A 16,826-nucleotide genomic window follows, 5' to 3' on the forward strand; every position below is an offset into this window, starting at 1 on the left:
CAAGTGGGTTTATAAAGTTTTCCAAATGTAGCAGGTCTGCAGCATAAAAGATGTTTCATTGAGGGAACGATAAAGATTAACAAAGAAGTATTGTTAGCCTGGCTGTACAAGTTAATGATTTTAGAAGCTTTACTGGCTGGGAGTTTAAGTGCTTGGAGTTGAGTGCTGAGGTTTCTTCTCTGTGCACGTCAGCCTCCAGGAAGAGAGACTTGTAGCATTTATTTTCAGCTTCTGTCTGGTGGCTAACTGGAGTGCAGAGTTCTGCAGGTCCTCCTGTGATAGCAGGAGCTAATGAAGCTGCTCTATTTTAAAGAGCTTCTTAATCTATGTTAATACAGGGAAGATTATTATAGAAGCAATAATAATCATAGAGAAATTGATAATGACTAGAAATCAATGTCTGGCTTGTTAATTATAAAGCTTTTACTATAAAAAGAAATCATTTAGCAACTCCAATTAACCAGTTAGGAAGAATTTTTATTAGAAACTCCATTTAATGGGTCTTGTGGTTTTTAATGTACTGGCTGAATCATCGCTATTTTTATTCTAAATCCCTTCTCTGTTTTGATGGTCAGGACTGCAAAAGCAGGTGAGGATTCAAACATCCATGTTTTTATCTTAACAGAACAAAACATCTTTGCTGTCATGTGGCACATGGGGTGTACTCATTCTGCTTGGCAAGGGTAAATCCAGAGAGTATTGTATTTGCAGGGAATGCCCCAATGAAAGCAGGAATGATGGCTCTGACTCCCTGTTCTCAGAAGGTGAATTTATTACTTTATAATACTCTATTATATTAAAGAATATTATACTAAACAAACTAAAGAATACAGAAAGGATACTTACTGGAGGCTAAGAAGGTAATAATGAAAACTTGTGACTCTCTACAGAGTCCTGACACTGCTTGGATCCAGTTGGTGAAAGAATTCACTCCAGAATCCAATGGAACAATCTCCAAACTCATTCCACATGAGCACAACACAGGAGAAGCAAATGAGATAAGAATTGTTTTCCTATTCTCTGAGGCTTCTCAGCTTCTCAGGAGAAAACTCCTGGGCTTCTCTGAAAAAAGGGATTTTTTCAGAGAAGGTGAATGCCACACAGAGCTTTCCCTTCCTGGGCAGGAGGGTCTCATTTCCCTGAGGATGAGTTGAGGCTGCTCAGCCTGAGGAAGAGAAGGTTTTGGGGAGACCTTTGAGCCCATTCCAGTGCCTAAAGGGTGCTACAAACACCTGAGGAGGGGATTTTATGGCAAGGGACAATGGCTTCAAAACTGAAAGAAGGTTGAGGTTAGATATGAGGAAGAAATTCTTTACTGTGTGAGTGGCTGGACACTGCAGCAGAGTGTCCAGAGAAGTTGTGCCTGCCCCAGCCCTGGAAGTGTTCAAGGCCAGGCTGGATTTGAGCAGCCTGGTCCAGTGGAAGATGTTTACCCATGGCAGGGGGTTGGAATGATGTAATCTTTAACCTTTCAACCCAAACTTTTTGGTGAAATCTCAATAGAATGGGTTCAAGGAGCAGCCAAGGTCTCAAGCCTCCCTGAAAATAATTCAAGTGAAGGACATGGAGCCTGTTGCAGGACTAGTTTATGTAAAGAAAGAATCTCTGAGATTATTTTTTCCTCTTTTTTTGGTAAAGCAAAAATAGGTTATTATGTCTCTGTTGCCCAAAAGTTGATCTAGTTTTTCCACCCATAGTATTTGCTCTAAAAAATATATATCATCTGTCTTTAAGTTATTTCTTCAGAGTTTTCTAAAGTTTTCTGCATTTAGTTCTGCTAAAAAGCACAAAACTCAGGTCAGATTTACTTGGTTTCTGTAATTACACATATTGTTTTAATTGTATCTAAGTTCCTTTTCCAAACTTCTTTGAGTTTGCTTATATATATATATATATATTTATTTTTTTTTATCCTGGAAATCCTCTGTTCTGACATGGCCTTTACACAAAATGATGATGAAACACAGAACTTTTCTTTTGGTTCTGTAGGTTTATTAAAATATCCAAGCTATCAAAATTGGGCTGGTGGTAAACTTGTGTGTTGAAAATATCTAAATGGGTGGCAAGGAACTCTCCCACTCTGGCATTGCTTGCATCACCTTGAATTATTTCTCCTAATTAGTACTTCCCTACCTAACTCTGAGGTTTAGAAATAGCCTGGCTGTGCTTGTATAAAGTCCTGGGTTTCTAATTATTCCCTCCTGGGGATGGAAATTCCATGTAAGAGTGTAAAAAACAAATTGCAGCACCTAAAATAAAGACAGTGTGCAAAGTGAGCAAAGCTCTGTTCATAAGAGCCCCTGAATTTTATCTAAAATATCCAGGTGCTTCTTGCCTAATTAATTTCTAATTTTGCTTTCTGGAACACCTAGACAGCTTTATTTATCCAGTGGGCTCATGTAAGGTGTTGGTGTAAGTGTCAAAATTTAGTTTAGTTATAGAGAAATAGCTGAGAGAACAGATGAGATTCCTGCAGAAAACCAAACTGCAATTTGTGTGTGGGAGTCTGATTAAGAACACTAATGCAAAAGGGGTTTTTATTTATCTGCTGGGGCTATGAGGAATGCTTCTGATGAAATCTGATGAAATGAGAAGCTGCATGAAACATTTCTGAGTTTTCTTTTTTGTCTGTAACGCGAAAATCACATCAGGTGTGACAAAAGCTTCAGAAAATCTGGTGTCCAGTGGGGTTTTTTTTTACTACTTAAACTTATTTAAGGAAAAAAAATTCTGTAAGAAAGACATCTATACAAGTGTAACAAATATTGGCTTGAACTCAGCCTTTGATGCCTTGTTGTTCATTTTTTTAATAAATAAGGATTGGCTATAAAGGTATTTTCCTTGGATTACACACCATATAATCCACAGCACTATGGATGGTACATATACAAATATTTATACACCATGCCATTAATAATTATAAGTATAAGCCCATTTCAATTGTTTTCCTCAAGCTACAGCATATTTCTAAGCATAAATATTTTTTTCCTTACCTGAAACAGATATTTAGAAACAGATATTTAGTTGAATTAAATATAAGTAACATCAACAAGGTATGCATTCATACATTTGTTTAGGAAAAAATATTTTACTTTCAGAAAATGGGATTTGGCATACTTCTATTTTCTGAAAAAAATCACAAAATATTGAATCAACATTAGATTGCAAGATTTAGCTAGGCTGCATGTAGTAACCCCAAGATGAATTTTAATTCTCTGTCATATTTCTGCTTCAGGTAGATACAATCCACTACTCAACTCTTCTCAAATTTATTTCCAATTCTTTTAAATTTGAAAAGAGGAACAACACAGAACCAAATCTTGTGATTATGAGTGGTGATAATGATAGCATTCTTAATTTGGGCTTTTGAGTAACAGAAAAGCTTCAAGATTGTGTCTTTTTTTCTCAGACTCTGCTTCAAAGAAAGCATTCAGAAAGTCTTGTATTTCTGATTAATTTGGAGCTGTAATTATTTATACGAACTATATGATTGGGTGCTTAATGTGGTGCTCACTAGCAAAGCATTTTGCAGGACCCTGTCTAGAAAAATTAGTAGGAAATTATTAAAATTCTTTCAAATCACACATTTTTTAGAAACCCAGAAACTTCTCCGTCTCGGTCTTGAAATTTTATTAAATAATTTGTAGCAGTTTCAGGAGGAATGCTTTTAGAAATATGGAGTCAAAATTAAAATAAGTGCACACTCATTTGGGTTGGAAGAGAATAAGGTAATACCAGGTTGGTGGGACTAGACAATCTCTGTCCCAAAATTGTCCAGGGAAGGGGGAATGACCAAGCAGGTCCAGTGGAAAAGGGTTTTAACAAAGCATTTGAGCCAGCAGTGGCACCATCTGACTGGAAAACAGCAAATGGAATATTCATACTGGGGAGGATTATGAAGGGCTGATGCCAGCAGTATCAGCTTTGAAGATTTTCCCTGTCTCTGGCCAAAGCCTAAATCTGGTTGGGACCAGAATAGGAGAAGATCTGCCAGCAAAGATCCGACCCCAATGGGACTGAAGGGACCATCTTTGAAAGAGTCTGAGACCTGGCTCCTCTCTAGGGTGCAGGAATCTGCAGAAGGAATCTGTAGTTAGGGCCATCAGTCATCAAAATATGGCAGGGCTTTGTAAAATAGGCATTTTGCAAATATTTTTTCCCCCTCTAAATAATTTTTCCCACCATCACATTATTTTTTTTTTGTTGTTGGAAAAGAAGAAAAGATCCCAAATATCCACCCCTTTACATTTTGTAAGACTACACTGCTACTGCATGTGGTATTTTCAGGTCCCCCACGGCAGGAAGGAAATGATGAATCTGACTCCATGTTCTTAGAAGGTTAATTTATTATTTTATGGGATTATATTATATAAAAGAATGCTATACTTAAAATAGATCAAAGAATAGAGAAAGGATACTTACAGAAGGTTTAACAAGATACCAATGAAAAACTCTTGACTCTCTCCTCAGAGTCTGACCCAGCCTGACTGTGATTGGCCATTAAGTCAAAACAATTCACATGAAACCAATGAAACAATGCCCAGTTGGTAAACAATGTCCAAACCACATTTCAAAGCAGCAAAACACAGGAGAAGCCACCAGATCATCATTGTTTTTATTTTCTCTGAGGTTTCTCAGCTTCCCAGGAGAAGAAATCCTGGCAAAAAGATTTTTTAGAAAATATGATGGAGAAAACTTTATATGGGTATGTGACTACACTGAGGAATTTTCTGATATCCTTAACACTGATCTAATCCCCCTGTGGATATCCTTATTCTGCTGTAGCAGGCTCCACCTGGAGTCTTACCTGCCAATAAAACTCCTAGACAAGAGCAGAGTCTGTAATGTGCCCCAGTTACCCATCTATGAAATGAAAATTATGGCACCTCCATCCCTCACAGAGATGTCATTAGGATTAAATGCATGATGGACTGAGAGGCACTCAGGTATTGTAATGTAGTCCTGGAAGTATGATAAGGGACAGAGAAGGGAAAATGTTCCCTTTTACAGGGGAAATGTTCCTCTGTAAATCATGGCATGTCACACCCACAGGATGCAGCCAGCTCAGCTCACACTGGCTCTTGGTTGTTACTGGCCCAGCTTTCATGAGAATTTTTCCAGCTTTGAATCCTTCTCAGAGTTTGGAGAGTGGGGCAGAAAGAAACTTGGGATTGGCTTCCACCTGTACCTGAAGCTTTGATTTTAATTCTTCAAGAGGGTGAGGGAGAGAGTAGAATTCCTGGTTGACATACGAGCTGGATGGCCTGTAAGGGAGTATAAAAGATTCAGATGGATATTTTCAATAGAAGAATATTCTTTAATAGAGAGATATCATAAGGACAAATGTTCATCTTAGAGGCTGGAAGGTTTCCCAGCCCTCTGGAAAATGCATGAAAAGTTTCCCACAGGAACTCCAGCAATACAAGATGCATAAATTCAGAAGAGATACAGAGAGAGCACAGAGATAACAGTGTGTATCCCTGGGGGCCTTGGCTGAGCAAGCCACTAACAAACAGATCCAAAAGATAGGGAATGCCACCATTCTGATAGTGACAACATTGAAAGGAGGCAGAAAGGTTTCCTCTCCTTTTGGTGAGGTGAGGCAACCACTCAGGATCTCAGGAGCTGAGGGTCCAGACAAAGAAAGGAGGGAAGGCTGGAAGGCAGAGGAAATTTGACTTCAGAAGAGACAGAGTGGCTTAGATGATTAACCTGTCTGTGAAGTGTTCTCTCCAAGAAAAAGAGTGTTTGTTGCTCCATGCAAATCCTCCTCCATGCCATCCAACCCATTTGCCCCTAATTTCCCCCCCCTTCAGAGACCTGGCTTGGCATCTCAGTTGGATGAGGATGCTGGCTGATGGCACTCCTCTTTGGGGAGCTCTTCCACTCTGCCTTGGAGCTGCAGAGTAAAGCCCTGTGTGTCAGAGGCACAGCTGGGATTATTACAGGCAGATGAGAGAGCAGCAGCACAGGAACTTTAGTGTAGCCCATGTTGTCACTCCATGAGACTTCTTCTAGATTTGGGACTTTTTTTAAGGCTTTCAAATGGCTAAGGATTTGCTGGTTGAATTTTGTTTGAAATATTTTAAAATGACTGAGCAACAGCTATTACAAAAAGGAAAAATCTGTGAGACACTGATAAAACAGGAGAATGTAAATGAGCTGTCCTTTGCACAGTGGTCTTAGTGGAGCAAAAATACAAAAGATATAAACTCACATTGCAGAGGAGGCCTAACCCTTTATGATCTTCTCTCTCATCTGTTCTTACTAGCTTCTTATTTTCTTAGGTTTTTCAGCTGCCTATTCATATTTAGATAACTCCATATCTGGATCTGATCTGTGTAAATAAAAATTTCTGTTTCTGCTTTCTCTTTATTGTTTGTATCAAAATGGAAAGTCTGCTTGAGCACGCTGCAGTTCTGGCTCTCAGCCCGTGCTGGGGCTCAGCTCTCCTGCCTGTCTCCAGCTCTGAGGACAATCCTGTTCAGTCAGGTTTGAAGAGGCAGACTGACTTCTGAAGTGTTTTCAAGGGAGAGAGGGGAAGGAATTTCAAGTCACAGACAAAGGCACCTGCTTGCTGTGAACAGCAGAGGGGTTTGGTGCTGCCCTCCATCCCCCTGCAGCAGCACTCTGAAACCTGGAAACTCTCATGGTTTCATCACAGAACCACAGAATGGTTTTGGGTTGGAAGGGCCATTAAAGACCATCTAGTTCCTACCCCCCTGCCATGGGCATCCCTCACTAGACCAGGTTGCTCAAAGGAGATTTTGGCAGTAAAATTGTCCTGGATGGGAAATTTAAGCAGAAAGATTCAGTCTGAATAATTGCAGGAGGGAAGAGTTCCCATCCTGGCACTCTGGGAGTGTGCAGTGAGAGCCCACCCAGACCCTTGGCAGCACAGGTGGGCAGAGCATGTGCCCTCTCTTGCTGCTCCTCACCTTGTGTGGAATTGCCAGCTGACACTTCCAGCAGTTTTTTCTGCATGTCAGGAGTGGCTTAATGTCATCACATTGTGGAAAGATTTTCATAGTTACATCAATACCCCTGAGTTAAAATTAATGTGTTTTTCTATACATATGATAAATGCAAGGTAGGAGAGCAAGGAAAAGGCAGCTCAGAAAGAGGCTGATCTCTGTGTCTGGTGCTTTTTTGGCTGCCTGGACACCACTGTGTGCTGAAAGCAGTAATACAGTAAAACACAAGATGTTTTGGCCTCAGCAGTTTTGATGCCATAGTCTTAAGCTTCCTTTATAAGCAAACTGAAATTTGAATTTTCATCCTGAGAAAACACATTGTCTGCCACTTTAATGGCAAAGATTAACAAAGGAGATGTGAACAGCTCATTCTCACCTGAATCATGGCTGAGGCTCCTCCTCACCTGTTGGTTTTCCCAGCTTTTACAGAGATGGGGTAACTGAGAGGTGCTGTAAAAGATTTTATTTCATTTTCAGTCTAGTGAGACACAAGAGATGTAAAACTCAACACCATTCTGTCAGAAGCCACCCTATTTCCTGGTTACAATATGGAATAAATGTTTTTCAGCCTATTAACTTTGCCCCACAATGCTGCTAATACTCCTAACACCAATCACCTTTTATTTTACCCCACGTGGCTTACATTGCATCTTTCACAGTTCTGATTCTCCAAAATATTTGGTCTTTTCTGCAAGGCCATCTTTTGGAACTTGCTTCTAGTTCAATCTCCCTCTCAACAATGTCATCTCTATTCCATGGCCTCCCTAAGTCAGCACACCTTATCTGAGAGTTGTGTGCTCTTAGAGAATTTTAGAGAATTCTTTACAAATCCATTTCCCACACACTCAACAGCCTCACAAAACCCTTTCCCTGGGCAGAGGTTGACACCACCAGGTCTTGCACCTGTGAATTTTACCCCATCTTGCCTCTCCAGATGCTCAGGGTGCTGTTTTGCTGGTGTCCATGGGGGTGTTCCACAGCACAGTGAGGTGTGGCAGACAAATCAGCCCTCAGAATTCACCATAAATACACAATTCCAAGCAGTCCCCAGCATCTGCAGGTGTGAAAAGTGTCAGGTAAGGTGTCTCCAGATATTCTCATTTTATTTATGTCACAGAGTAACTGAAATTGTCATTGATGTGATGTATGCAATGTGGGTAGCCAGGACATCTAAGGAATGACATCTTTTATTAAAGATGTGTGCATTTTTTCAGTTAATCAACCAGCAAGGTGTGGATATCCTTCATTTTTATTAGCTCCTCTTCTCTTTAATACTTTTTTTCTTTTCCATTAGAATTCAGGATAGTTTCAATATACTTATGCCTTACATGCAGGTTAATGTACATAAAGTCTATAAAAGTGATCAATTTTTAAGTGCTTATATTTAAGAAGAAGGAAGAATATCCTCATCAGTTTTACATGCCCTCTCTTAAAATGAAAAATACAGATGAAGAGGTTTTCAGAGTGGCCTGATAATGTTGCAGACACAGCTCCTGGAAGGCAATTCCTCCTGTAAGTTCAGGGATTCTTTCAGGCAATTCCTCCTGTAAGTTCAGGGATTCTTTCTGATCTTGCTTTTGCTTTTAGAATTTGTAACCCAAATCATGTTTTGGAGAGCTTTGAATGAACCCCACCAAATGTTTGTGTGGTGTTGGGGTTTTTTTGTCTCTATGGTTTGGCCCAAAGTTTCTCTGAATGGGGAATGTGTGGCTCCATTCCATTCAGCTGTTGTTTCTGAAGGACTTGGGGATCTGTTTTGGGGCTTTTAAAAATAAGAGTTTGAAAGGCACTCTTTTGAAATGATTTGTGTTTTGTTGGTTTTCAGTCATAAACTGGTGTAGCCACGTCAATTTTGAAGAATAACCATGTTTTTTTCTTCACAATGAGGAAGTGCAGGTCTTGGAATTGGTTTTAAAAGTGCAGTAAGTTACTAAAAGGACTGAAAGGTGAAACACTAGAGAGCATAAATATGCAACAGATATTTACCCAAATATTTGTATTAGTGTTCTAAGAACCTGATAACTCCCATGAACTGCCCCAAGAATACAAATTGGATAACTAGCATATTCCAACCTCCAAATGCCTTTCATGTCAGGATGAGAGATACCATCAGGCACTTTGAAAGCACCAGCCTATTTATAAAGATACCATCAAAAGCCTGCCTGATGCTGCTGACTTATGAATCAATTATCTGGACTTCACCAATGATATATCTGCTCTGAATTTTGGAGCCATCTGTTTAGAGCAATACCATACACTGGTAGGCTATTCAGCATCCCGACAGGGTTCTTATCTTCCTGTATAGGCTGTCAAAAAGAGAGAGAAAAATACCCTACCTGTAGGACCTGTTTCCCAGAAACACTTTGTTAAAAGGGGGAAAAAATTTGTGGATATCAAGTTATACATAACTAGAGGTAGAAGGAAAAGATTGATCAGTAGTGTGTTTGGGGTTGTTGCTGACAGCAGACAATAAATTTAATTTATTTGAAAGCTATTGAAGATGATCAGCCGGATTTGGATTTAAAAACAAGTTTGTCTGAAGTGGTGGAATGACTTAAAAGAGAGGCAAGGTTTTTTAACACAGAATTTAAGCTACTGTGGAAAAGTATAAACAATCCAGCTGGGACACTGGAGTGAATAATTCTGTGGATGTTTCTGTGGCCATTGAGGCCCAATAAAGGATTTCACCATCTCAACTGAAATGTGGTGTCTCTTCACCATTCAGGCACCTTCTTTTCCTTGTTCCCAAGTCCTCTTTCCCTTTCTAGATCACCTGTAAGTTCAGTGCCTTCACCTTGCTGTGCCTATGCTCTGTCAGACTGATGCCTTAGGGGTTTAGCTCTTTATATTTTACATGTATTTGTAATCCTGCAATTATTTTCTATATAACCCTAAACTCCATGGACAGTGTGAGCTGCTGCTTTCCCATTTTGGGCAGACACAACAATTCCTCTCCAGGCCTGGGAATCAAGGACACCTCACTGCCTCAGGCCCTGAGAAATGTAAAACAAAAGTGAGTTTGGGGAAACAAATTTGGGGGAAATGGCTTCATTACTGAAGCTGTAATTAGAAGATTAACCCCCAATATGCAAATGGACCAAATTTATAAAAGTATGAAGACCTGAGACCCATCATCCATTTTTGGGTGCAGCCCCTGGGGGCTTTGTCTGCCCTAAGGGTACCTGAAGACCCTTCAATAAATAGAACTGCATTTTATTCCCTTCATTTTGTCTGGCCTCTGGTTTTAGGTAGTACCAGGAAGGCATCAAGAGATTTGTTGCTGCTTTGATAAAGTTGTATTGAAATTGTGGAGAAAGGGTGTTTGTCAAACCCTTTATGTGCATCCCTTGCTGCTCCTTGCACTGTGCTTACAGCTGAGGGCTCTCCTGTAAATATCTGAGTCCTGTAAAGATCTTTTTCTGGCTCTGGGCTGCCAGAAAAACAACAAGAAAAGCAGCTGAGATTGAGAGCAGAGAGTGGCACAGGTTGCTGAAGTGACTCCTCCAAGGTCACTCTCTCTCTGTTCCAGTTTAATTTGTTTACTTCTCTGAGGAGATGACAGTGCTGAGCTCTTGGGCTGAGTGTTAACATTTCCTGAGTCCTCCTGGGAAGGTTGAGTTGTTACACACCAACAACTAGAAGTGACAAAGCTGGCACATCCCAGCATCCCATCCCAGCCTGCTCATCTCCCCTCCTGCAGGAGTCCTGTCTGCCCTTTATCACTCAGGAAAAGATCCTGCTCTGGTGCCCAACACTGCTGCTGTTTGCTGGGGGAAAAATAAACCTGAAATCTCCCTTTTTTCAGAAGGAAATGTAGGATTGTGATAGCGGGCAAGTGAATGTATGGAAACCTGACAAGCTTTAGATTGGACTTGCAGGTGTGACACTCAGCTGTATTTTTTCCAAATAATAATTGTGCAGTTTGAGGAAGATTTTTCAGAGGACAGGTGGTTGGTACTTTGGCAAATCAAGCCTCTTGAAAAGTGTAGAAATTTGTGTATCACCTTACTTCCCCCTAAAAAAAAGTAGACGAGTGGAAGTTGCATCACCTGCTCTTTCAAGATCTGAGTTACTACTCAGGTAATACTCTAATAGTCATAACTCCATAGATACTCTAATACTCACAACTAGTGACTTTTTGTCTATTTTTATTCTTGAGAGCTGTGTTTGGGATGAGAGAGGAAAACTTCCTGAAAAAAATCTGTAAATCTGAATTTCTTTTGCTAATAGAACATCTTATATTATAAAAGGAACATGGCTCATGCTTGTAAATATAAATGTACTGATAATTTGAGGCAATTGGTATTTGGATATGACTTGGAAAATGTGGTTTGAGAAAAACTTGGTCTTTTTTATCAGACTAAGTGATCATATTTTCCTGGAAGTTCTATTAATTGGAAACTGGAGATAATACTCTCCATATCCCCACAAAGCATCCTAAAAGGAAAGATGTCACATAGTCCTGCCCAGATAGTACAGTCACAGTTTCAGTGGCATAAAACTTTCTGCAGGTGGGAATTTTAAAGATAACCTCTTGTTTAAAAACAAACAAAAACCAAAAAAATCCTAAAAACAAAAAAATACAAAACCCAAAACCAACCAAATTAAAAAAAAAAAACAAACAAACAAAAAAACCAACACAAAAAGAAACCAAAACTCAACTGCCCAACTATAACTGTTCTCACCTAGTGACATTATCATATATGTGCAATTCATCATTTATTTTGAAGTAAGATTCTTCCTAGTGAATGGAGACTGTCCACCCCAAAATCTCTTGTGGCAATAAATTCACCCTCAAAAGAGATCAGAAATGGTCCCCAGGTCATACCTTCAGCCCTCCTACACAAATATCATGTGTTACATAAATAATTATGAAATATTATCATTCATATTGTGGTACTAATTTATTAAGCTACATCATAGAGTCATATTTATTCTGTATTATAAATCAGCTTGGGTTTATAAAGGTATGCCTGTTGTATGAGACAAGAATGAATCCTTTAGCTGGGTGCTCTGTACCTGAGCTCTACCCAAAGCCAGCAGGAAGCTGCAAGGGCTTTAGAGCACCTCTGCCTCTTAAGCACTAATGGATTTGAGGAATTAAACAGCATCAAGCACAGCAAATATTGACCTCTCCTCAGGAAATATTTGCCATCTCATTTATTGTTGTGTGTCCCCTGCACTAGGATATGTTAACATTAGCAGCTCTGATTTGCTAGGTGAGCTAATGTTCTAAATTGACAAACTCAGCTATTTGCTCAAAGCCCCTCAGATTGATTTCTGGATGCTCTGCCCATCACCAAGGCATCTGTTCCCTGCTCAAATGTCACTGTGGTTTTAGGTGCTTCTGCCTTTATCGAATAATTCTGAGCCTCATTTATTTTATATGAGCAACTTGCCAATTTTGTGAGCAATAATAAGGCAAGTGTTTGTGTATAGGAGGTATGTTGTGAGCTGAACATTTCCAAGCCTTGTTTAAAGAAACATTTTAATTGGCGCACACATTTTGCAGGCTGGGAAACCGAGGCATAAAATGATCAGGAATTCACTGTACCAGGTTTTCACAGCAGCTGAAATCCCCCTTTTCATGAAGGACTTGGTCACTTGCAAAGTGCATGCTGGGCTTCCATGCAGTCAGGATTTCTGAAACACTTCTTTTCTATATGGAATATAGAAGTGTTTCCTGACTTCCAGAACCTAGCTCTATAGCCTAACTAATGTATATTTCCCCCATCTCTTTCTCTGCATGTTGCCAGAGCTCCTACATAATTCTGCTGTAAAGAGTTGGAAAGCAGAAGAAAAATCTTCCTGTTGTAACTTTTTGTTCTGCAAGAGGGATTCTGAATTTGAAACTGGAATAAGCACCAAGTTCATAATTTAACATTCTCTTGTAGTATTTTGGCTCACCTTTACTGTGAGACTTAGAGGAAGCTGGAAGAAAGAATTAGGGAGAAGAGAAAGGGTCAGTTGATGGAACCTCACCAGGCCAATTCCTTTTTTGTGAGTTGAAGTAAAATGCAGCCCAAATGCCAAAATCATCTTTCATTCTCAGGCTATCAAGCTTTGAGAGCCTGACATAAGATGCCTCTCATAAAATGATTTATGCTTTGCTTCATAAAACTTGTCTAATGGAGAAAAAGAACACATCAAGGCTTAACACAAACACTTACAAGGAGGAAAATATTGAAACTTCTGTTTCTGCCTCAAAGACCTGAAAAGAAAAAGGGTTCTTCCCTTCAACCTCTCCTCCAAGTGCATGGAAAACATGTTTCCTTCTCTGAGGAAGAGCTTTGAAAAGAGTGTTGAAGGGATTGAGAGAGACAGGATCCAGAGCAAGTTGGTACACAGTGCAATTATGGAGAGCACATGCTTAATGGTGATAGGCTATTAAGTTTTATAATCTGAAATCAGTGACATTTGCAATAATTATTATTAATAGCCCAGTTTCTTACTCATCATATTTAAATGGAGCTTTATGGCTTAACTATCTAAAGTAATCAACTTCCAATTGTGTATTCCATTGGCCTAAATCAGAACAGTTGGGTGATAAGAAGTGCATTCAGTACCTCTCTCTTCCTGCACGTTATCATGCTGTAAATAAGTTTAAAAAAAAAATAAATCTGAGCATGGTTTACCCCAAATTACTCAGCAGTCTCCCATGGAAAGCCCCACTGGAAGCCAGCTGGAGTTTTCCAGGATGCTGAAGGAAGGACTGAGGCTGTTTGTGAGCCCTGACTGAACCTGGGCTGTGCCAGCCAAAGCACAGCACCTCTATGCCAGTTAATAGATTTCAGTGCTTCCAGCACCTTGGGACTGAGTGTCTCACCCCCCAAACTTGGCATAACCTTCTCTAGATGTTGTGCCACCCATAGTTCCTTTAGTGCTGACACCTTAGCTGGGAGTCCTGCTTTTAGTCATCTGAGGGGGGAAATAAATGAGATTCAAAGCAAGAAGAATAATGCAGGTGAGAGGAGGCAGATGAAAAATGAGAACAGCAAAGGACAATTTGGAAGAGTCCTCTCAGGAATGAGTGGTGGGTGGAAGTGCCTCTCTGTGTCCTTGTCACATCTGCTGGGGACTTGGGAACTTTGTGTCATTTTAAATTGGCTGGGGATCCTACAAAAAGCTCTTTTGATGCAGCAAGGGCTGATATGCTTTAAGAAGTCACTGGGAATGCTTTGCTGAATAGAAATGTGACATTTTTAGAGCCTTTTTTTTATTCCTTTTTAATCTGTAATCATGCTTTTATCAAAGGCTTTCCTTAGAAACTGTTTTATTTCTTAATACTCACACAGACAGCATTATATGGTTCTTTTAAACAGCTTAAACGTTAATTTCAAAGTAAAAATTTTCTGTTCTTTGGGAGTTGTTGATGTTTGGGGTTTTTTAAGGACATACAACATCCAGAACAATTTACAGAAGATATATCTGGATTTGATGTAAGCAGAGAAAATTGTTGGAAGAGACAGATCAAACCCTTTTGTAACAATAATTCTTAAGAGGTAAGGAACAAATTGTCTCTTTCAAAGCCAAATTTCTCCAAGGAGTTAACATCCACAGGGTCCATGAAAAGAACTTTTTTTTCCCCTTCACCTTTAGTAGCCTGGCATCTTTTTCATTGTAACTTACCTGTGTGTCTTACACCTGTTTTGAGTGATTAAAGATGAGCAATTCACAGAAGTGATGCATTTTCTGTCAGGCCATTACCACTTGTTTTCTCAGCATGTTCTGCAGATCCAGCTGAAGTTTTCATTGCAGAAATCAATTGGTGGGCAAGGTGGTGAGCATTTACTGACAACAGATAGTTAGAACTCCAGTAAATGCAGGGTTTAAAGGAGGCACAGAAAGTGTGTCTTTGCTGGGGCTGGCTCTGTTAGACACTACTCTGTGCTATAGGGAGCTGGTGAATGTCAAGATTTGCTTTCATTCTGGATATTTCATGCTACAGTGCCTGTTAATAGCTGTGTGCTTGGCACTTCTGTCAGTTTTGGGTCTTGACCTCTGGGTCTGCTACAAAAATTGTGCTGGATGCCAAATGTAAGTGAGGTGGGACAAATGTCAGAGCTGGAGTAAAAGCAGAGTTATCCTACCACAGTGGATTTTGAATATCATGCAATAACAGATTCCTGGTTTTGTACTGTTCAAGAAATACTCACTTAGGTAATTTTCATCTGGTCACCTTAGCTCCCATCAGGAGCACAGCTGGAATTCATTATAAATATCCTTGCAACACGAAATTGCAAGGAAGAGGGAGAAATGTGTAGCTGTCATATGGCCAGACACGTGTCCATGAGTGTTCCTAAGGACTTGGCAATTTTTCTCAGTGTTGTCCAAGCAGGGGGTGCACAGAGAGTTTCCCTCTATCACTCTCTTTTGGACAGAAACTTCCCAGCAGCTCAGAGCTTGGGAGCTGTGCTATCCCCACAGCAGCTCTGAGAGGTGAGGGAAGGAGGAAGATGTGTGGAGCAGAATCATACAGGAGAGATGGAAGTCATCCAGTCCAATCCCTGCTCCACCTGAGGTTAATTTGGAATCATAAGATGGCCCAGGTTGGAGATCATCAAGTTCCAAACCCCCTGCCATGGGCAGGGACACCTTCCAAGGTTGCTCAGAGTTAGATCAAGATCCTCAGAGCCTTTCACAGCCAAGTTTTGAACACTTCCAAGAACAGAGGTTCCAGCTTTTCTGGAAAACTTGTTATTCTCTGCTTCTTTCCACACCTCCAGCTGGAATTTTCCTTACTGCCACTTGTATTTTTTGGCCCATTTCCTTCCACTGTGCACCTCAGAATATCTACAGCCCCCTAGCTGGCAGCTGAAATGGGCAATTGAATCCCTCATCCTTCTCTCACCCTTCTCTCCTTCAGGATAAATATTTCCATCAGCCTCTACTCATGTGAAATGTGCCTTTATTAACCATGCCCATGGCCCTGTGCTGAGCTAACCCCAGCCTGTTTCTCTGCAGGGACACAAAGCTGCTTGATCATTTTGATAAGCTGGAGTCAATGTTCACTGTCATCATCCTTGAGGGAAATAGCCAAGGCATACACTAGATATGAAGTCAACTTTAGATTGTCATTAAAAATGCAAAATTAAATATTCTCCAGGTATACAGCCTGTCCAATGTCTGTGTTCACCTCTTTCCAGGAGGAAAATGAGAAATCTTGGGCATCAAGAATTGCAGGTTCCATTCCTGACTTGGCTTTCTTTGCTCACAGAAAGAGCTTTACAAAATAAAGATCCTTTTGTGATAGTGAAATAGGGACAAGTTGAGCATTTAAATATTGAATTGTTAGAAAAATTGCCAGCAACAACTGGTTATTTCAATAGAACATTTTTTTTTCATTATTAAAAGTATTATTGATTCCTGTTAGGGTTTTTTTTCCTGCCTTTGGAAAGTACAAAGTCCTTAAATAATTTGAGTTTTCACTTATTTCCTCAGAATTGTGGCATATGACTGATAACTGCCTTTAGAACTTCTAATAGCTAAATTACAATTATTATGCAAAGACCTACAATAGACAGTTATATGGATTGTTAAATGACTTTGCCTTTTTTGCAAACCATAATCATTTTCCTTTATTAGCTGAAGGATTTCATAATTTAAGGGAGATGAGAACCTATAAGTCACACTTTCAAATAAGGAACATGGATATTGCAAACATTAAATTCTCCCATAAAAATGTTAAGGCATCATTAAACTAGGATCAGATTAATACAATTCAGTCAACTCTAGATAGATATCTCCTGTAATAGGCTGAAACAATACCTAGTGATATAGGACGTGTAAGATTTTACTACAATCAATTTATAAACCTATAAAACACACAGGTATCACTCAAAGCCACTGTTA

Source organism: Serinus canaria, chromosome 1A, assembly GCF_022539315.1.
Source record: "Serinus canaria isolate serCan28SL12 chromosome 1A, serCan2020, whole genome shotgun sequence".
Classification (NCBI taxonomy): domain Eukaryota; kingdom Metazoa; phylum Chordata; class Aves; order Passeriformes; family Fringillidae; genus Serinus; species Serinus canaria.